General features: G+C 54.7%; 1 protein-coding gene across 4 annotated transcripts in view; it reads left to right on the top strand.

Moving 5' to 3' along the window:
• Positions 1-8,822: 8,822 nt before the first annotated feature.
• Positions 8,823-19,769, top strand: part of Amz1 (archaelysin family metallopeptidase 1) — a 29,062-nt gene continuing 18,115 nt past the window's right edge. For 2 of the 4 annotated variants that reach the window (XM_047532711.1, XM_047532708.1), the window contains exons 1-2: positions 9,051-9,244; positions 10,669-10,842. The gene's annotated coding sequence lies outside the window, so the exon portion shown is untranslated. Of the gene's footprint in view, positions 8,902-9,050; positions 9,245-10,668; positions 10,843-17,334; positions 17,392-19,769 lie in introns of those variants that run through there. The other 2 variants (XM_047532709.1, XM_047532710.1) reach the window with 2 other exon arrangements.

Genomic DNA, 19,769 nt, shown 5'->3' with positions numbered 1-19,769 from the left:
CTGGAAGGCGGTACACTATAAATGAGGTAAGCTAGAAACGGAAAGACAAAGGCCACGTGATCTCACAGGTGAAATTGAGAAACGTGGAATTCACAGAAGCAGAGTGAATGGTGTTGCCAGGGACTGGGCTGCAGGGACCGGGGAGGGATGCTGCTCAAGGGTTTAACTTTAAAAGATGGACAACGTCTGGGGCCTGTGGCACAGTGTGGGTGATGATGGATGTGACCGTTAATTCGGTTACTGCTTTGGTCAGCTTTTTTTGCTGCTGTAACCAAAGGACCTGGTGAGGACAATTTTAGAGGAGGAAAGGTTTATCTGGGGCTCACAGTGTCAAAGATCTCAGTCCATAGGTGGCCGGCTCCATTGCTTTGGGCCTAAGGTGAGGCTGAACATCATGGTGGAAGAGTGGAGAAAAATGACTCAGGACATGATGATCAGGAAGCAGACCCTGCTCTTCAGGGACAAAATATAAACCCCAAAGGCACACCCCCAGAGACTTACCTCCTTTCACCACACCCTACCTACCTACAGCTACCACCCAGATAATCCTTTCAAGTGGATTAATGCACTGAGTAGGTAAGGCTCTCCTAACCCAGTCATTTCACCTTTAAACTTTTTTTGCACTGTCTCACACATGAACTTTTGGGGGACACCTCATCTAAACCATAACAGTTATGTTAATCATAGCATACAAATATGTACAAAAATCATATACTGTACATCTTGAATATGTCCAATTGTTATTTGTCAATTAAATATTTTTATTTTTTAAAATGGCATCTGACAGTGCCTCTGAGTTCACACTTGGTTCTGGGCCTGGCAGGGCAGACCCCAAGCCTTGGGAGAGTGTTGGAGAAGCATCTGGGGAGAGGTCCCTCTGTAGCATGGTTCATGTGCTTCATGGGCGTTTAGGGGAGATCCATGGGGAATCCCAGGTGCCCTGTGACTCCCAGGGTCAGAGGGCAGATGGCACGGGCTGGAGACTGTCACTGACCTGGTCCTCAGAGCAGCAACCCAGGTGGCAGCCAAACCAAGTTCAGGCTTCCAATCTTTGACCTCCAGGATCACCTTGAACTTGCAGTGGTTCAAAGTCTACTGTTGGTTACCAGGCTGGTGGCACTGATCAGAGTTAAGATCAGGAGGGGTTAAGACCCAGGCAGGCCCCATGCAGGTTCAAGGCCTGCCCTGTCGTTTCCAGGCTGTGTGACCTTGATGAGCCACCAGATCTCAGAACCTGCCTCCTCATCTGTGAATGGGGTTTGCCATTGTCTATAGGCAGGTGTGGAGCGTCCTGATGCTCCAGGCCCGGTGCCATCTGCCAGGGAACTGGTGATGGGTGAGCCCTCCCTTCTGGCTTTGTCCATGCACATGTGGGCATCCACAGACGTACCCACCTGCAGACTTAGCAGCTTAAGCTGGGCTCATGGCCATGGTGAAAAACCAGAGGGCGGCCCAGCCCAACCTGACCCTGGGAGGCCCGAGGGCCTGTGCATCTGCTGCCGAGTGGCCACCAGCTTCCTCAGCCTTGCTTGAGACCCCAAATGTGTCATCATGGTGCAGTCCAGCCTGTGCAGGCTTAGGCTTGGCCCTGTGGGGAAGCAGCAGGACCTCCAAGCAGCCACCGTGTGTCATCGTGGGTGTGACCGAGGGCAGACATCAGAAGGGAGGAGCCCTGCAGGAAGAGGCCCTGGACTGGGAGAAGTTCTACAGGTGCAGGGGGTCTCTTGGCCTGGTGGTGCAAGTGCAAACAGACCCTCCCTTGGTACCTACAGTCCCTGAACAAGTCACCCACTTTTTTCAGTCACTCAACAAATGGTGCTTGAGAGGTCCTATGTGGCAGGGTTTGGGAATGTAGCTACTATGATCCCCACTGCCGTTCTGGGGTTGAACCCAGAGCACTCTCCCACTGAGCTACACTCTCAGCCCTTTTTACTTTTTTTTTTTTTTTAATTATAGAAGGTCTTGCTAAGTTGCCAAGGCTGGCCTTGAACTTGCAATCCTCCTGCCTCAGTCTCCTGAGCAGTGAGTTGCTGAGATTATAGGCAGGTTCCACCATGCCCAGCAACCAGTTGAACATGGTTTGTCCCTTCCAAAACTCGTGAAATTTGCCATTGATGGTGGTGTCAGGAGGTGGGGCAGTTAGGTTAAGGGTCTGGATTAGTTACTACAAGAGTGGGTTGTTGTAAATCGAGGCCTCCTTTCCACTGTGAGATGAAGTAGCACGGGGCTCTCACTCCTGGACTTCTCAGCTTCCAGAACCATTTGCCAGAATAAACCTCTGTTCTTTATAAATGGCCCAGGCTCAGGTATTCTCTTGTAGCAACAGGAAGCAAACTAGGACAACACTGTGACCCCAGGGCCCATGCTTATCATCCTGGAACTCCTGGGGCAGGGCAGGGACAGGTGTTGAACAGCAAGCCCAATATGCTAGGACATGTTCTTGAAAGTGGTGGCAGAAATGAAAATACAAAGAGAAAACAACAGGGAACCTCTTTTCAACCCCAGGCCTGCAAACGCCCCATGGATACTGTTTACCAGTCCCACAGAAAGAACTTGTAGGACTCAGTGGAGAGGGTCTGGACACTTTATCACTCATTCCGCAGTGGTGGCAGGCTGGGGTGCCATGAAGGGACACACCGTGCCTGCAAGCAGGGAGACTCGTGGGGTAGGTCACGTGACCGGGTGGAGATGGAGTTCTCCAGCTGTTCTGTGAGTATACACTTTCACTTTATAACCAAGGTCACTCTGATCCTCACCTAACCATGGGGACCAGGGAAATGGCCAGCTTCCCTCTCCGTTTTCCTCATTATCACACTCTTTGGAGGCCTTCTTATCTCACTGCCTGGAACAACAAGCTTTCCTAGGCACTGACTGGGGGCGGGCTGCTGGTGGTGGAAGACTGGGGACTCCTAAGCCAAGTCCCAAGGATCAGAAGTCACCAGCTGCAAGGAGCACTGTCCAGGTGCAGAGGCCTTGCCAAGGGAGGGCCTTGTGTGAGGCCCATGCTGGGAGCTGGGCGTGGCCCCTTCCCCAGGGGAGGGGGAGGAGGGTGAGGGCTTCAGGCCCTGGGGTGGAGACCATTCATCCCACCCATGTTTTCCAATTTCCTCTCAGGTATGAGGGACACATCAGGTAGGAAACTGGAGCAACCAATGGTGAGGGAGCCTGTGTTTAAGGACACAGAAAACACACAGGAAGGAGATGCTATGAGAAGCACAAGAGATGATAAGTTACCCTGGGAGTCTTGGTGGCGAGTGCATTACTGGCGGCGGGGAGCAGAACTGGACCCAAACCTATCATTATCGCCATTTTCAGGGGAGGCTCGGGAGGCAAAGCCCCACAGACTCTGGACATCGGTGCCTCCCTTGCATCAGAGGAGCCTCCTGGAGTGGGGGAAATGGGTGTGGTCAGCAGGAAGGGACAGGTGGGCTGTGAGCCCAGGAAACTGAGGGGCCAACCTGGGGTATCATGACCTCGTCACTAAGTCTCAAGGTGGTCTGTGGCCAGAGAGCAGTCGGGACTTCTGCAGAGCATGGGTTGGCAGAGCAGCTGAGTCACTGACTGGCTAGGGGCTGCCTCCTCCTTCCTGGGGAGATGCGAGGCTGGAAGGATCAGAAACTTGTTCTCAGGCCAGTGGAAGAGCAGGGATGCTGAAGCCAACATACAACCTGTGCCAAGGCTGGTCTCCCAATGACCTCCATCCTCCCATTCCTCTGCCAAAGCAAATCAACACATCAGATGAACCCACCCCACTGCTGACAGGCAATCCTAAGCTTGCGCAGTTTGCTCTGCCCTGGCCATCCTTGTCTGTGCTGAGGACCGATTGAAATGGGGCAGATAGACTTCCAGGCTTTTTGTCCTAAAAGAGGTTCTAGCTTCTCTTACCCCTTCTGCTCCTGGACTGTTTGTGGTCCCGGATGTTGTGTTGCTCAACCTGGTTCTTCTTTCACTCTGCCACTTCCCCTGGCTTCAAACACCACCCTCACACCGACACACTCAGGACTCTGGGTCTCTGTCTTGCCCAGCACCCTGAGCCCTGCACATTTGCTGCCAAAGCCCTGAAACAGTCCAAGGACACTACCCAAGTTCTTGTGTGTTGCTATCACAGAATACCAGACACTGGGTAATTTGTAAAGAGGTTTACTTGATTCATGATTTTGGAGGCTAGAGTTTGAATGGCATGGAGCTGGCATCTGGTGAGGTCCCCAGCTGCTCAGAACATAGAGGATAGTGGGAAGGGTGTGTTGGCATGCGGAAGGGGCATGTGTGCAAGCTAGGAACTGGGACAGGGTGAGGGGCCAGGTCCATTGTCTTACAACCACCTTCTAAGGCCACCATGAATCCACTCATGAAGTGGCCCCCCACTGCCTGACTGCCTTCTACTAGCCTCCACATCCTAAATGTTCCCATCTCAACGCCCCTGAACAGGGGATCAACCTTCCAGCACATGAGCCTCTGGGGACACTCACACCATATCCAAACTGTAGCATCATGTGACATCATTGCCAGTCCCAATGACCCCAGACTCAGAGCATTTGCTTCCTCCCTCCCCTGGGTTCCTGCAGCCATCTCTCAGTAGGCTTTCTTCTGTCAGTCTTCCCCTCTGCAGTACATTCCCCTCCTTGGCTGCTGAAGTGATCTGTCTGAATCTGGTCACTCACTTCCTTGCCTGGAACAAACCATGGGCCCCCATTGCTCCCAGGCTGGTGCCCAAGGCCTCCAGTTCAGGCCTACCGATCCTTCCAGCAAGAGCTCTTGCAGAGCCATGTGAGGGGTGGTGGTGCAGGCCGACAATCCTAGCTGCAGACTGAGGCAGGAGGAAAGCAAGTTCAAGTTCAGCCTAGACAACTTAGACCCTGTCTCAAAAAATAAAAAGGACTGGGAGTGTAGTTCAGTAGTACAGTCACCTGTGTTCAATTTCTAGTAACACACACACACACACACACACACTCACACTTCTTGCACAGCTTTCCTTAATCCTTGCTAGACACATTACCAGCACAAGATTGTTGGAGCCACCCAGCTGTGCTTGCATTTCTGGGCCCCATATGTGGCTTCAATGGCAGGAGGTCTGCAGGGTGTGTGGAACTATTTTGACAAGCTTTGCAGGAGAGTCTGGCAACATCCATACTTGTTTTGTTTGTTTGAATTTTTTAAAATATCACTGTCATTCTTGGGATGGGTTTTTGCTGAGTATGCACTTTGCACCTCTTATTTTCTTTCAGCTCATTGATGTGCTGAAAGTGCATCAGCACCTCCACAGTCTTTTGACTCCCATTGCCACATTTGGGAGGTCAGCTGTCAGTCTAACTTCCATTCCATGAAAGTAGCTCTTTCTCTGACTGTTTTTAAGAATTTTTCTCATTGTCTTTGGTTTTCTGCCATCTTACCATCATGTGTACATTAACAGTTTCTTTTGATTTATTCTCAGAATTCACTGGGATTCTTGAATCTGTGAATTCCTCGTTTTTATCAGTTCTATTTTTCAGCCAGAATCCTCTCAATCTCAGTCTCTCCCTTTTCTCTTCCTTTCCTTCTCCTATCCTTTCTACCCTCCCACATTCATTTTCTCTCTTCCTCCTTCTAGAACTCCAGTGGGTATGTGAGAACTCTTGTTTTCCTCCACATTTTCCTTCTCTTTCCTTTGTTTTCTCTTTTGATCTCTATGCTACATCCTGTTTGTGCTTTTAAAAAACATGTCCTCTTACTTTATCTAACTTCTTGCCTTGTGCTGATATTTCCAAGCTTGTCTGTTACTTCTTTAGTTGTGGCAATCTTAGTTGTCCTAGTCTTTATTAATTTTGGTCACAAGAGCTGCTTATAAAACAAACCTTAAATTCATATTTTATTGCCCACAGAGTAGCACACTGTGGGTGTTTCTTTGTTGGGCTGCTTCCCTCCAAGTGGATAATGGAGACCCAGCTGCTTCGCCCTTGTGCCTTCTCATCATCAACCCTTGACTTCTCAGATTTCCCTAGGACTTGGGTCACATCAACTAACAATGAGAGAAGAAAATAGGGGCTCAGGTATAAGTTGCTGTTGTGGCTAGGGCCAGGGACTGCATGTGTCATCAGCTCCCACATTCTGCTGTGTAGATGCCAGTTGTACAGCCCTGCCCAGCTACAGGATTCTGGGGATGTAGGCTGACCTGTGGGTCTCACTGCCTGGCATCTGCACAGTATGCGTCGGCTCTGGAGAACTGAGGAGTTCTTTGAGGCCTAGGACACAGGCAGACCTGACTAGGGTGAAGTCAGGTTGGGAATCACTGATTGGAGACCCCTCAAACCAAACTTGCTGCATGGAATTCTCTATAGCCCTGGGTCTCAAGCCTGTGAGAGCAGATCTGTGGCTCTGACCTCTTAGAACTTTTATTTTTTAAATACCAGGGATTAAACCCAGGGGTGCTTAACCACTGAGCTGCATCCCCAGCCCTTTTTATTTAGACACAGGGTCTCACTGAGTTGCTTAGGGCCTCACTAAGTTGCTGAGGCTGGCTTCAAACTTGTGATCCTCCTGCCTCAGTCTCCTAAGCTTCTGGGATTATAGGTGTGCACTATTGTGTCCAATTCCATAATTCATTTTTATCCTAAAAGAATGTATTGCTTAAGGTCAGAGAGTCTTCTATAGTGTGTACCACAGGACTGGACTTGGTTTCTGTCTCCCTTACCCTCAAGGCCACTAGACCAAAGCCCAAATTTGCTGCTATTGCAAACACTCGTTGAACCAAAGGCACTAACCAATCAGAATGGACGTTGGCCGGTACACCCCGTCAAGGTACTGTAGCTGATGTTAGCACGGTCGCTAGGCAGATTTCACTTCCCAGTGAAAGTAGGCTGACTTTTCTGGGCCAACCACCTCCCTACAAATAATAACAAGTGTTGGGGGCTGGGGTGCAGCTCAGTGGGGTGCCTGCCTGGCATGCATAGTCCCTGGCTCAATCTCCAGCACCACAAGAAAAAAAAAATAAAAAGAAGAAGAAAGAAAGAAAGAAAAAAAAATCCTGGATAAAATATTTAAAAACCATCTCTTTAGGAACACTGAATTGCTGAGAAGACAGGAGGTGGCCATCAGACCAAGTTCTGGTGGAAGTTGGGTCGCTCAGATGCAACCCTCTTCTTGCAAGGCTCCAGAGAGCCCACCTCAGCTCTGGGCCCCAGGAGCTCAGAGAGGGTAGACTCTGTTGACAAGATGCTCTGAATCATGTCCTCAGAGCAGACACTGAAGACTCACGCCAATTACTGCCGAAGGAACACAGTTATCTCAGGAAGTAAAGCACTTCCAAACAGGGTCCACGGGGAAAAACATTGACAGTGTGAAAAGCTGGGACCCAGCCGGGTACTGGTGGTCACCACCTACTCCTGTGGATCCCGGGCTCCCATGCCCGTTGCCTGCCTGTAAGCTGGGGTAGTCACCTGCCTTTTCAGTGTCAGGGCTCCTGAAGGCAGCAATGGTCCTTATGCACGTGTCTCTCAGTTTCGAATCCAGCACCAGCTGGCACAGAGCAGACACTGTCTTCCCACTTGGCCACAGGAGGCAGGACAGGAATATGAACCCATTTCATAGGTGAAGAAGCTGAGGCAAAGGAAGAAGTGGAGACTTATACTTTTGCTCTGGTAGTCTTATCATGGACTTGAAATGGGAAGTCCACTCCCACAAATTCTGTGCCTAACCCAGGGCCATGGTGCTGGAGGCCAGCAGGACCCAGGCTGACTCCCACCTTTACTTTAGCCTGGTTCTCAGCATCCCTGAAGAGCTTTTAGGGCATCAGTTTGTGCTGACTGTATAGGGTTGGGTAGCTGCTTGCCAGGGTCTTAGAAAGAGTGCGTATCAGTTAGTCAGTGCTGTGTAACAGCTAACCCCAAACAGGTGACTTTTTGTGTTATTATTTTCAAAGGGTCAGTGGGTCATTCAGGCAGTGTTGCCGCGCTGGACTGGGTGTGGTTAATCTTGGCAGGGCTTAAATGTGCATCTGGGGGAAACTGGTGGGTTGGCTGGGGATTAGCTGGATAGCCTTGGCTAGGATAACTGAGTCCTCATGTGTTCCTACACCTTCTAACAGAGGGCTTGCTATAGCAGGAGTCCTATTCAGCAAGCAGAGGCATGTGTGTCCCTTGAGGTCTAAGGGACATGGGACACTTCCCATGTGAGCCAGGATAGAGGACCCAGAGACCTCCCATCTAGCCCCTCTGGTGGGCATGACTTCTATCACTTTCTGCTGGTCAAAGCTAGTCCTGAGACAGGCATCTCTGATAGAAACTGGGGTAAAGTCCCATGGCAGAGGGCACGGTGACGGGGAGGGGTGGAGAATGGGGCTCACTCAGCCATTGGTCGACCATAAGGGGAGCCTAGCATCCTCACTCTGTTGGATCTGGCCTCTGAGGAGGTGGGCACTGGGGCCTTGGTGCTTAGGGACTGCTGACTGATATCCCTAAAATGGGGCCTCCAGTAGAGATGGGGATAGTGGTTCAGCCTCAGAACTTGAGCCCATGTCCTAGGCAGCACTGCAGCCCCAGATGCCAGCCCAGGGGAGCCGTCCCACGAGGTTTGTTGAATGACTGAATGACCTACATCAGGCAGCCCAGAGAGACAGTACCCAAGCCTCCTTCTTGGGTGCAGGCCTAGCTCGGGGTGGAGGTTGTCTCCACTGGTGGGATACTTCCCATGTGAGCCAGGCGTGGAAGACGCTGAGACCTCCCATTTCACCCTCTCCATGGAGACCCTCTTCCCCACACTCATCAGTTCCTGTCAGCCCAGGATGTGTCGCCATGGAAACTGCTTGGCAAACGCTGGCAGGCAGAGGCGGCCAACAGCAGCTTGAGCTACTGAGCTCCAGGCGCCCGTTGGAGTGACGTCTCGGGGCAGGATGAGCAAGCACGCCTGGCCGCGTGTGGCACGTGTGTGGTGAGCGAGGACCGGGTGGGCAAGGGTGGGCATTTGGGCACTGGTGGCGGTGTGTGCTGGAGCCAGTCCGAGCGTGTCTGCCGTGTGCGTTGGCATGTGTGCGTCTGTGTGTGTGAACGGGAAGAGCTGCGTCTGTGCACGTGCTCTGACGGCTGCCTGGGTGCTGGGCGTGTGCAGAGATGGGGCTAACTAGGAGCCATGTCGCAGTGTGTGGCCGCGCGGCTCCCTTGGGCAAGCGCTCAGTGTGCGCTGGGCACTGATCCAGGTACTGACAGAACCAGACGGAGGTGGCCGCTGCCCCTGCCCCTCTGGCAGTTCCAGGCTGAAGACAGCTGCTGACCAGGTGATTACAGGTGTTGATGGACACAAATGACAGGAGGGCTTCTGGGAGGAGGTGGCTGTTGGACCTGAAGTCTGACTGTGGAGTGGGAAATGTCCAGGCGCAGGAGGACGGTGCTCTGGGCGTGAGGCAGAGCCCAGTCAGGGGCCCAGAGGCTGGAGAGGACTAAGGAGAGGCTGGGGCTGAGGATGGTAGTGAGGGGCAGTGGTCAGAGCATGAGTGGCCCTGACCAGGTGGGCCTCTTCCTGTCTTAGAGGCCCCGCTGAGATGGGGCGCGGGGAGAGGCGCTCCTCCCAGGCAGGGACACCAGAGGTGGGACCCAGCGGGAGGGGACATGTGGCTGGGAAGCAGAGCTGGGGCAGGTGGGATGTGGCAGAGGAGGTGGCCAGGGCCTCAGGGCCTCCAGGGAGAAGTTTGGGCCTTCTCCGGAGAGCAGGGGAGCCCTTGACAGGGTTACCCTTGGGTTACGGGGCTTGGTGGGGAGTGGGGAGGCCACAGTAGGTTGGGATTGGGGTGGTTGTGAGAGATTCTGGAGGTTGACTGGGTGCTCCTTGGTGACAGTGGACACATGGGCGGGGGTGGGGGCCAGGACAGTGCAGTTTCCTGGCATGAGAAGCACTGAGGGGGACGGTGTGGGTGTCCTGGCCTAGGGCTACCTCTCCAGTCCTGGTGAAAGCCGCTCTGCTTCCTGGGCACTGCCGGAGCCCCACCCCTTTCAGCCAGGCAGGGTGATGGCCCCGGAGCAGCAGGGTGCCAGGCCCCGGGGCCTCCAGAGCAAACCTGCAGTGTTGGTGGCACCTAGCTGGCTCTTGCCCCCGTGGTCTTGGCCTGGGCAGGAGTGTGCCCTGTAGAGAGGGCTTCCTTGTGTCCACCCTCCCTGCGCTGGGCTGTGGACTGCCAAGGCACTGACTTGGGGTGTTCTGGTCTCTTTGCCTGAGCACCCCTCATCCAGCAGCCACCCCAGAGCAGGGCCACCTGGTGCTGCCATTGGGTGCTGCTGTGCAGACAAAGCTGCTGGGCCAAGGATTCAGAGACCTTGTGCTGCTACAAAGCTGGGACCCCCTCAGGCAGGGCTGGGCATGCAAGGCTAGGGCCCTGTGCCCACGGCACTGGGGGCCCACACCCCACTGCTCACGCCCCCGGACTCTGTGCATCCCTGGGTCTCTTCTGCCCACCAATAGGGTGAAGAAAGGCCTGTGGGTCTCCCCAGAGGGAGGGACATCCAGGTCTCCAGAGTGTGACCTCAGATGGGCACCCTGGCCGAATCACCACACATGGGGCCTTTAAGCCCCCATGACCACCAGAGATGAGCAGACAGGCATGCCCGGCAGGACTCTCCAGCTGTCCTGGCTGCACGGGATGCAGCTCAGTGCCGGGGAACCCCCAAGACGGCCAGCACTGCCCTCCTGACAATGTTATTGTTTTAGGGTCCCCATGTAGCAACTGCAGGACCATCTCCACGCAGCCCAGAGACAAGGTGAACCCCCACAAGGACAGATGTCACAGGGCCTGGAGAGGGATCGTGCACCCTGCTCAGGGAAGGGTCTGTTCCAGCAAATCTCGCCTGGGCCAGTCTTCTGTTTCTGCTCGAGAAGCAACAGGTGGGCACTTCCCTGCCCTGACCATACAAAACCAAGAGTGAGCTCCAGGGAGAGGGAGGGGCGTGGTGATGGTGTGGGGGACGGGCAAGATGCACCCAGGAGAGACAGACACAGGCCAACGGGGAAAGTGAGGCTCCTGGATGCCTGGACCCCTCCCCATCCCCTGACCTTGGCCAAGCCCTGGGGATCTGGGTGATAGGGAAGGGACCACAGGTACTGCCAGGAGGGGCCTGGCAGCTCCCCGTCCATGTGCTGGGCAGCTAAGGGCTTCAGTGTGCATGTTGAGGGGCATCTCGGCACTGAGGTCCCTGCGGCCCCAGCCATCCCAGCCACCCTGGCTGTTCTCTGGGGAAACAAGGACTTTCAGAGCTGGGGGACCGGGAGCGAATGCTAATCCATTAGCTCAAAGGGTAGCTTCAGGCCGGGAGCAGGCGGCTGGGCCCCAGGCCAGGGCCAGCTGGGCCTGTCCCCGTCACTGCAGCACGATGCTCCTGCGCCCAGGGGCTTGTTTCCCCTCAGACCTGAGAAGGGTCTTCCTCTACCCTGGGATGGGGTGGGGGCCAGAGCTCCAACAGGTCGGGGTCCCTGGCACCCAGCTGGAGCCGACACTGGATGGTCCCTCAGTACGGAGTCCCTGGCTGCTTTGGAAGCATGGAGCAGATGGAATGGTCCTTAGCTTCCCTTTGTGTTCTAGGGGCAGCTGCTTGAGCTGGCGAGACAGGGAGGCCTGGGGAAACTGGGGCATAGTCAGGGAGCCCCTTGTTTGGAGGAGGCCTGGACTCTGCGCCCTGGTCCCATCCGAGCAGACCCTAAGTCCTGCAGAATAGCACAGTGTACCTGCCCCGCCCCCACTGATTCCCATCTAAGCATCACCTGCCATCCCCTGCATGTCCCCTCCGTCCCTTGCTGCTCCCAGATGATCTGAGTATAAGGCTGTGCCTGCCCAGCCCCGGGGTTCCAATCCCTGCTCCCTGCTGTCAGTGGCTCCCACCGGTGACGGTGCCTCATTCTGTACCCACATCACCCAGCTGCTCCCACCTGCCCACGGGCCAGCGCACTCTGGGAACCCTCTCCCTCACCTGAGCCCCTCTCTGCCCCTTGACCCTGGCTCATCTGGCCCATCTACATGGCATATGGGCAGAAGCTGTCCTCAATCTCCATCATCCCCTTCTGCCCCCACACTTACCGGCTGGCACCACAGCTGGGGCTGTAGGGAAGCCGGGGCCCAAGGTGCACAGAGATGTCAAACATCCTGTCCCGAAGCCCAGTGCAAAGTATTTGCCGAATGAATGGTTGTCCTGCTTTAAAGACCCACCATGTGCCAAGAACATGAAGCGTTTCTTTTTCTCATCCTTCCAACCATCTGTACCAAGCATTTTCCTATTTTTCAAATCGGGTGTTTCCTGTGGCTACTCTAACACGTTACCACGAACTGGTTGACTTACAACACAAATTTGTTGTCACTTCTGGAGGCCAGAAGTCTGAGATCAAGATGTGGGTAAGGCCACGCTCTTTCTGAAGGCTCCAGGGGAAGGTCCTTCCTGCCTCTTCTAGTGTCTGGAGGCTCCAGGCACTCCTTGTCCTGTGACCCCATCACTCCATCTCTGCTTCCACGTCACGTGACCTCCTTCATGTCACTGTGGTTTCTATCCCTCTCCTCTTCTTTTTCTTTGGTACTGGGGATTGAACCCAGGGGTATTTTACCACTGAGCTACATCCCTAGTCCTTTTATTTTTTATTTTGTGATAGGATCTGTCTAAGTTGCCCAAGCTGACCTCAAACTTTGGAATCCTCCTACCTCAGCCTCCTAAGTACCTGGTATTGCGGGCATGCGCCACCATGCCCAGCTTATTTTCTATCTCTTATGAGGACACTCTCAGTGAATTGAGGGCCTGATCCAGGGTTATCGCATCTTGAGGTGCTTACTTTATATGTGCAGAGACACTTGTTCCAAAGAGGATCCCATTCTGAGGATACAGGTGGGCACATCTTTTGGGGCCACCGTTCAACCCACTCTGGGGAAACTGGTATAGGGAGGTGAAGCAGCTTCTCTAGGCCACTCAGCTCTGGTAGCCAGGTCTGCTCAGGCCACAGGATGTTGGGGAGGGTGAAGGTGGGGCGGTAGCCTTGGCCCCTCTGGCTGAAAGGTCAGGGGTCTCCATATCCAGGAAATACTCTGGTTCCCACCAGAGAGGCCTGGCGTCCACCCGAGGGAGGCCAGTATGTGCTGTGTGGACAGTGGGTGGCCTGAGAGGGAGTTGACCTGGGTACCAGCCACTGTGGGGACTTTACCAGGGTGCTCCGTGAGGGCCTTGCTGACCTAGATGTTCAAGTTGATGTTCTAGCCGGGCCGCCGAAGGCCTGACACCCAGAGGGCCCTCCGGTGGCTCTGGCCCTTCCCAAGTGTGGCAGGTTGGGCAGGGATTCCACAGCTTCTTCCTAATAACCAGTGTTTGGGTCCAACGTGGCCCTTTTCTCAGGTTCTGAGTTTTTTGTCCCCATGAGAAACACATGAGAAATCGCACGTCAGAGGGTAGCCTTTCGAGTCTCAATCTACTTGTCGGAATTTATGCCAAGGGGAAGACAGGACAGTCCTGTGTAAAGACCTGTAGAAACGGGATTGCTTACCAGTTATCATAACAAACTGGGATTGTGATACACTGGGATAAACCAAAAGGTCCCAAAGCAGATGACTTACCCCTGAAGCAAAGCGTGGCAGATCTCAGGATGTGGCTGCTGCTGACTGGTGGCTATTGACAGGGAGGCTAGGTGACAGGACCTTGTCAGAGTGGATGATGTGGTGGGAATCCCTTTAAAAATGTATTCCAATGTGGAGGAAAAAAACTCGTCAGGAGGTGACCTGATAAGTTAGGAGAGGTGGCTGGACCGTGGGATGGTCTTTTTGCTTTTATTTTTATTCTTCAGGAATTCCCAAACTGTCCGCAGTGGATATTTACTGTTGGATCACCATTTCTCGAGGCTTAAGGAAAATTCCTCTGCAGCGTGGGGGATGGTGGTGACACATCCTTCAGTCATGCATGGGGGTGTTTTTGCAGAATGAGGCAGAGGGTGGGCAGGCTGCTTGCAAAGGCCCCAGGAGGCTGGTGATCCAGAGAGGAAAGGGGCGGCTTGGGGAAAAGGCTTCTGGACTCTAGCTGTAGTCATAATGCCACTGGGTCCAGCCTTTACCCTGTAAATAGAGTCCCTTCCACCTCTGGGGAGCTTGGCCATGCTCACAGCTGGCTCTGCGGGGTGTAGGAAGGCCTCTTCTTCTTCTTCTTCTTCTTCTTTTTTTTTTTTTTTTTTTGGTACCAGGAACTGAACTCAGAGGCACTTGACCACTGAGACACATCCCTGGCCCTATTTTGTATTTTATTTAGAGATAGGGTCTCACTGAGTTGCTCAGCACCTCACTTTTGCTGATGCTGGCTTTGAACTTGTGATCCTCCTGCCTCAACCTCACAAGTTGCAGTGATTATAGGTGTACACCACCATGCCCAGCAGGAATGCCAATTCTGATGATTGCTGGCTGTGGGCACTAACAAGAGGCCACTGACCAGCTGTGATATATGGACACCGAAATCTGAGGCCCAGGGAAGGTGGCCTTCACTTGTGGACCTTGAGAACCAAGCCCACTGCTCTGGCCAGTAACCCCAACCTCCCTGACTCTAGATGATATTGGGGACAAAGACCTTCTGTGAGTTGGCAATGGCCAGCATATTTGGCCATAAGAGAAAGGACCTCCACCACCCCAAATCATAAGGTACACATTGGGGAATCTCCCAGAGGGGACCAAGTGGGTGGGCTGGATGGCCTGAAGTTCTTTCTGATCATCCAGGTGACCTTGGGAGAGTGTGGAGTGCCCACCGGCAATCCTTACCTACTCTTAACTTGGGACTTGGCACAGAGATTGGGCGAGTTGCTTCCTGAAGCAACAGATGTTCTACCAGATGTGAGGGAATCAAGAGCAGAACAGCGCTGGGGTTGTGGCTCAGCGGTAGAGCGCTCGCCTAGCATAAGTGAGGCACTGGGTTCGATTCTCAGCACCACATATCAATCAATCAATCAATAAAATAAAGGTCCATCAACAACTAAAAAAACTAAAAAAAAAAAAAAAAAGAGCAGAACAGCATAGGCTTATTGCCATAGTGGTGTTCCCTAGGGGCTCTGTCCCCTCCCAATGCTGGCATATTAACTTCCCTTCCTAGGGAGTGCTTCTTGGGGCCTGGCCCACCTGCTTGTCGTCCAGGGTGTCTGCGACGGGCACCGAGATGGCTCAGATCCTCTGCCCTATGAATGATCAATCTTGCACCTGGCAAGGATAAGGACCATGGCCCTGGGGAGCAGAGGGCAGAGCCACTGTTCCTGCCTCTAGGACTCTCTTCTGCCTACCGAGTTGGGCTCAGCTCTGGCATCTGCAACCAAACACAGAGGAAATGTCTGAGACACTGGGCCTGGGTGAGGGCGGGGAGGCCAGACCCTCTGAAAGCTCACAGGTCCGTGTGAGCTTGACTCAGCAGGACACCCCCTCCCCAAAAGCACAAGACACACATTGGGAAGCTCTGGTGCCTCTGGCCTCATTCTGGGAGAATGTGTGGCAGGGGTGAAGAGTCTGCAGGGCCAACACTGAGTCCCACCCGCCCACCTCCAGCAGTTCTCTGAGTGCCAAGGGCAGAGCTACTGTCTTCCAGTGGCCCTGGTCCTGCTGGGTGGGGATGCTCTGTACACTCCGCTATGTGATCTAGGCCAGGAGATGGATGGGCCTGTGCCCCTGCCCAGCCCCACAGCACGGTCAGCATCTGTCCTCCCTACACACTCCCTCTCTTTGCCTGAGTTTGTCACTGTTCCTGGGCCTCCACTTCCCCAGCCCTCACCCTTCCCCATGTGACTTGGTCATGTCTGTGGAATGGCTTAGTTCTAGGGGACCCAGAGCCTTCGATTGGCCAAGTCCAAAGGCTCTTCCACACCATCCTGGGGGTTGCCTGGAGTCACCCTAGAAGGGTGGCCTTTTAGAGGAAGGCCAGGGAGGGACACAGGGACCGCCTGAGGAGGTAGGTGTAGTACATGTCCAAACACAGCAGCCTCATGCCTTCCCTTCTGGTGGGAATGGAACTGCAGTGGGTCTCAGGCTCTGCACTGGTGGCCTCTGATGTGTTTTCGCCCTTCAGCTGTCTGCCTCTGAGAGCAACCTCTGCCCAGGGAAGCAGCACATTAGTTAAATACCAACAACCTCCCCTCCCCATTTATCAATCTGAGCTCATAGCACAGCCCTGGAATCCAGCAAGGCGGCTCCCAGGACTCCAGACTCCACAACCACACTGAGGTTTGGTGTGCCGTTTCTGCTGGCGGGCCCTGGGAGGGGACTGGTGAATTGCTGCCAGAATACTGCCCAGGGCCCTGTCGGGGGGCTCCCTGGGCCATCCTGGGCAGGACTTGGGACCAAAGTGGCCCCAAAACACAGCTGTCCCACACCCCTCCTCCCCAGGGTGGCAGGCTAAATGAACGCTGCTGGCTCCCCAGTCTTGGGGTCCCTGAGGCATCCAGAGGCCCCACTGAGCCTCATGCCTCTTCTAGGCCTGGCAGTACTTGGAAATCTTAAGGGAATAAATGCCCGATTGGAGGTCAATGAAAGCACTATAGCAGGTTCACATCTTCTCCACTCACTGCGTCAGTGAGCACCACCTTCTCCCAGGCACTGGGTGCCATGCACTGATCAAGTCCCTGTGTGTGCTTCAGATGCAGTGGGAGGGGTGGCGGTGATGAGTGCACACCCCAGGAGCTGCATTCAGCCCAGTGGTGACAGGAACTACGGGAGGCCGGGGTGGCCTCCTGGAGCCACAGAGTTCTGCTTTGGGGAAGAAGTTTTCAGAACATGAAGAAGAGCCTAGGAGGCTGATGAGTGGCTCCAGCTCTGCACCTTTCCTGTCTACCTTTTTCGTCCATCAAAAGGGCACATAAAAGGGTGGCTATCTCACAGGCTGGTCAGGAGACGCCCCACATGAGATAAGGCGCCTCAGCACTGAAGAGTGCCGGGTGTGTCATGGAGAACGTGCTCCAGCAAGGCATGACTACATGTGATGCCCGGGTCAGATAACTGAGGGGAAGTCCGGGGGGAGTGAGGATGGGCTAGGCTGGAGGTCCTGTGTCAGGTGACACCTCCACCTCACGACCTTACCTGTCCCACCTGGGTGGTGCAGGCGTGGCGCTCTTGCCTGCGGGTGAATCCACGAAGCTACCTTACCTCGCTCAGCTGCTTGGCTTTTTAAGAGCTCAGGTCCCGCTCCAGGTATTTCTGGGAGAACTCCGTCGGCCTCTGCGCGGTCCCAGCGAACCGAACGGCGAGGGAACGCAGGGAGGGGTGTGGCTCCGCCTCTAACTGGCCCTGCTCTCCTGCTCTCGGGTTTGGCGGCCCCAGCACACTTTGGACCCGGTCCCGCCTCGGTCCCTGCCCCTCGTGCTGACGTCACGCCGGGACTTCTTCGGTCTTGTTGGCCCATTCCAAGTACCCACGCTGCCCTCCAGCAGCTCCAGAGAGCGCGGGGCTGCGAGGTAGGGGGCGCGCGGATAGGACCCCGGGCCGGGGCCGAGAGGGCACCATGAGGGGGTGGGCAGCGTGGCGCCGGGCGCCCCAAGGCTGCACCGCAGCGTCGGTCTCCACCCGCGGTGTGTCCGGGTGGTGTGGGCGCGAGGGGCGCACTTGGGAAGGGCTGGGGAGCCCGGAGACCTGGCGCACCCAGGGAGGGTTTGGTGCAGTGTCATACTTGGCGCCTGGTCGGGACAGCTCGGGGCTGGGTCTCAAAGAGAAAGCCCAGCGAGGGAAGGGGCACAGCGCTCACTCCCAGCTAACGTCCCAGGGTGGAGTGACAGCGCTGTTGACTTTCCGATGGGAGCACTCAGGCGGTGGGAGAGTCCAGAGCAAGGCTCCCAAAGAAGGCGTTTCCCGGCCGCATGGAGCTGGGTGGTGTGGGATGGCCCCCGGAGGCGCGCAGAGAATCTCGCATGCGTGGGGTTGGGTGCCCGCTTCCTCTCCTGTGTATCGCAGAGTGGGCATCAGAGACCCCCAGGTAGTTGATGGAGAAGGGATTGGATGTTACACCTGTGGAAAGAGAGGGCAGCATCTCCATCAGAAAAGCAGGGGGGAGGGCTCACAGAGTCAACTTGATAGACATGCCAGGAGGGAGGGGAGGGGTGGGGTGTGAAACCTAGCCAAGTGGGTCCTTGCTTGCCCCAGAAAGAAACTGCCTGTGTGGAATTTGAATTTGGAGCTCACAGGTGAGGTGAGAACCACAGGAAGTGGGATTCTGCACAGAGACCTTTGCTCTTGTCGTCTAAACCCTGGATTTCCCTGGCAGCACATGGAGACCTGGGCCGTGCAAAGCCCCCACCCTGTGCATCTCATTCTGCATGGGGCTGTGCAAAGCGTCTTGAAGGTTTTGGCTAATGAATAGCACCATGCAGCTGCTGGGTGTTCTGCAAAGTGTATTCAGAATAACAAGAATCAGAGTATGATTTCTTGCCCCAAGGCTGGGCATCTGTCTAGTCAGATGGGGCAGAACAAGAGCCCAGGGCTGCACAGTTTGAGCCACCTGACCTTGATTACCTGGCCAATCAGGCTACCCTGGCTCAGAATGGCAGACTCTCCCTGGGGAGGAAAAGCCTGGACAAAGGACATGCCCTTCCCCAGTTTTTGGGCAAAACAGGCAGGGGAGAGAGGGAGGTGCCTCAGAGGAAGAGGAAGCTGGCTATTTGGTTGTGGTACCAATAGCAGTTGTGCAGAAAAGTCATCACTTTGCAGAGGGGTCATGTCCCACCCTCTTCTTGCCCTTAGAGAGGCTCTGTCTAGAACCCCCTAACCATGCTACAAGTTGCATGTGAGGCATGACTTTGAAACCGGGGGTGTGATGGCAGCTAAGTCACTTCATGTCTCTGAGCATCAGTTTCCCCATCTGAAACACAGTGGCACCTGCAGCTCTGGGAGGACCCGAGGCTTGAGGGATGCAGGCAGAGCATCAGGTAGTGGCAGACCATGGTCCACAGTGGCTGCCGTGCTGGTGAAAATCAGCAGGGGAGGCCCAGACCACAGCCAGGGCCCAGTTTTGGAGGTTTTTCTTTTGGAGCTGTCACTGTTGGCAGGTGGTGGAGAGAGCTGGAGAGCTCCCTCCCGACGGGCACCCTGACTGCCAGGGACACATCTTCACCTCCAGCTTTAGGCACTGTGTGAGGACTTGTCTTGTGCAGAAATGACTTGGCAGGGCAGAGGGACTTTGGTGGCAGCTGAGGGTGGGGAAGGGGCTTCCCCCAGTGACCCAGGAAGATGAATGAGGCCACACAGGCTTCCTGATATCTGTTTGAGCAGACATTTGTGTGCTGGATAGCAGAGAGTGATATATGGAGGGACAGGGGTTCACACTTTCATGCCCAACCTGGAGCCACTAAGGGAATAATTCAGAGGTAGCTGAGTGGCCATGCTTCTGGCTCCAGTGTGGGTGTGAGAGGAAGGAATGTCTAGGGCAAGCGAGGCGCTTGTAGGTAGGTCCTGTGACCTGCGTCCAGAAACCGAAATAGGCTGGTGAGATGTCTAAGGAGTCAGGTGCTTGGCACATCTTGCTGCTCACAGAGCTGGGAACTTCTTCCCTTCTGTGGGACCCAACCAGGTGCTGGGCAGGGAAGGCAGGAGATACCATGTCTGGGAGGAAACTGAGGCACAGTGGGGTTACAGGTCAGAGGACCAAGTTCATGCCAGAACCCCAGCTGGGGTTGAGGGCATTTGGATTTCAGGGATTTCTGCTCAGTCCCCTGGGGTCCCTGACTCGTACCCTACTGATCACCTACTGAGGCTTGCTGGGGTGCTCTCTCCACACCTCTGACACCTGGCTCAGCCTGGGACGAGGCAGACTTCCTAGAGCCCCTTCTCAAAGCCCACAGCC

The sequence above is a fragment of the Sciurus carolinensis genome, chromosome 18 (genome assembly GCF_902686445.1).
Source record: "Sciurus carolinensis chromosome 18, mSciCar1.2, whole genome shotgun sequence".
NCBI lineage: Eukaryota > Metazoa > Chordata > Mammalia > Rodentia > Sciuridae > Sciurus > Sciurus carolinensis.
The sequence above is the reverse complement of the archived record's forward strand: the minus strand, read 5'-3'. Positions and strand labels throughout refer to the sequence as shown.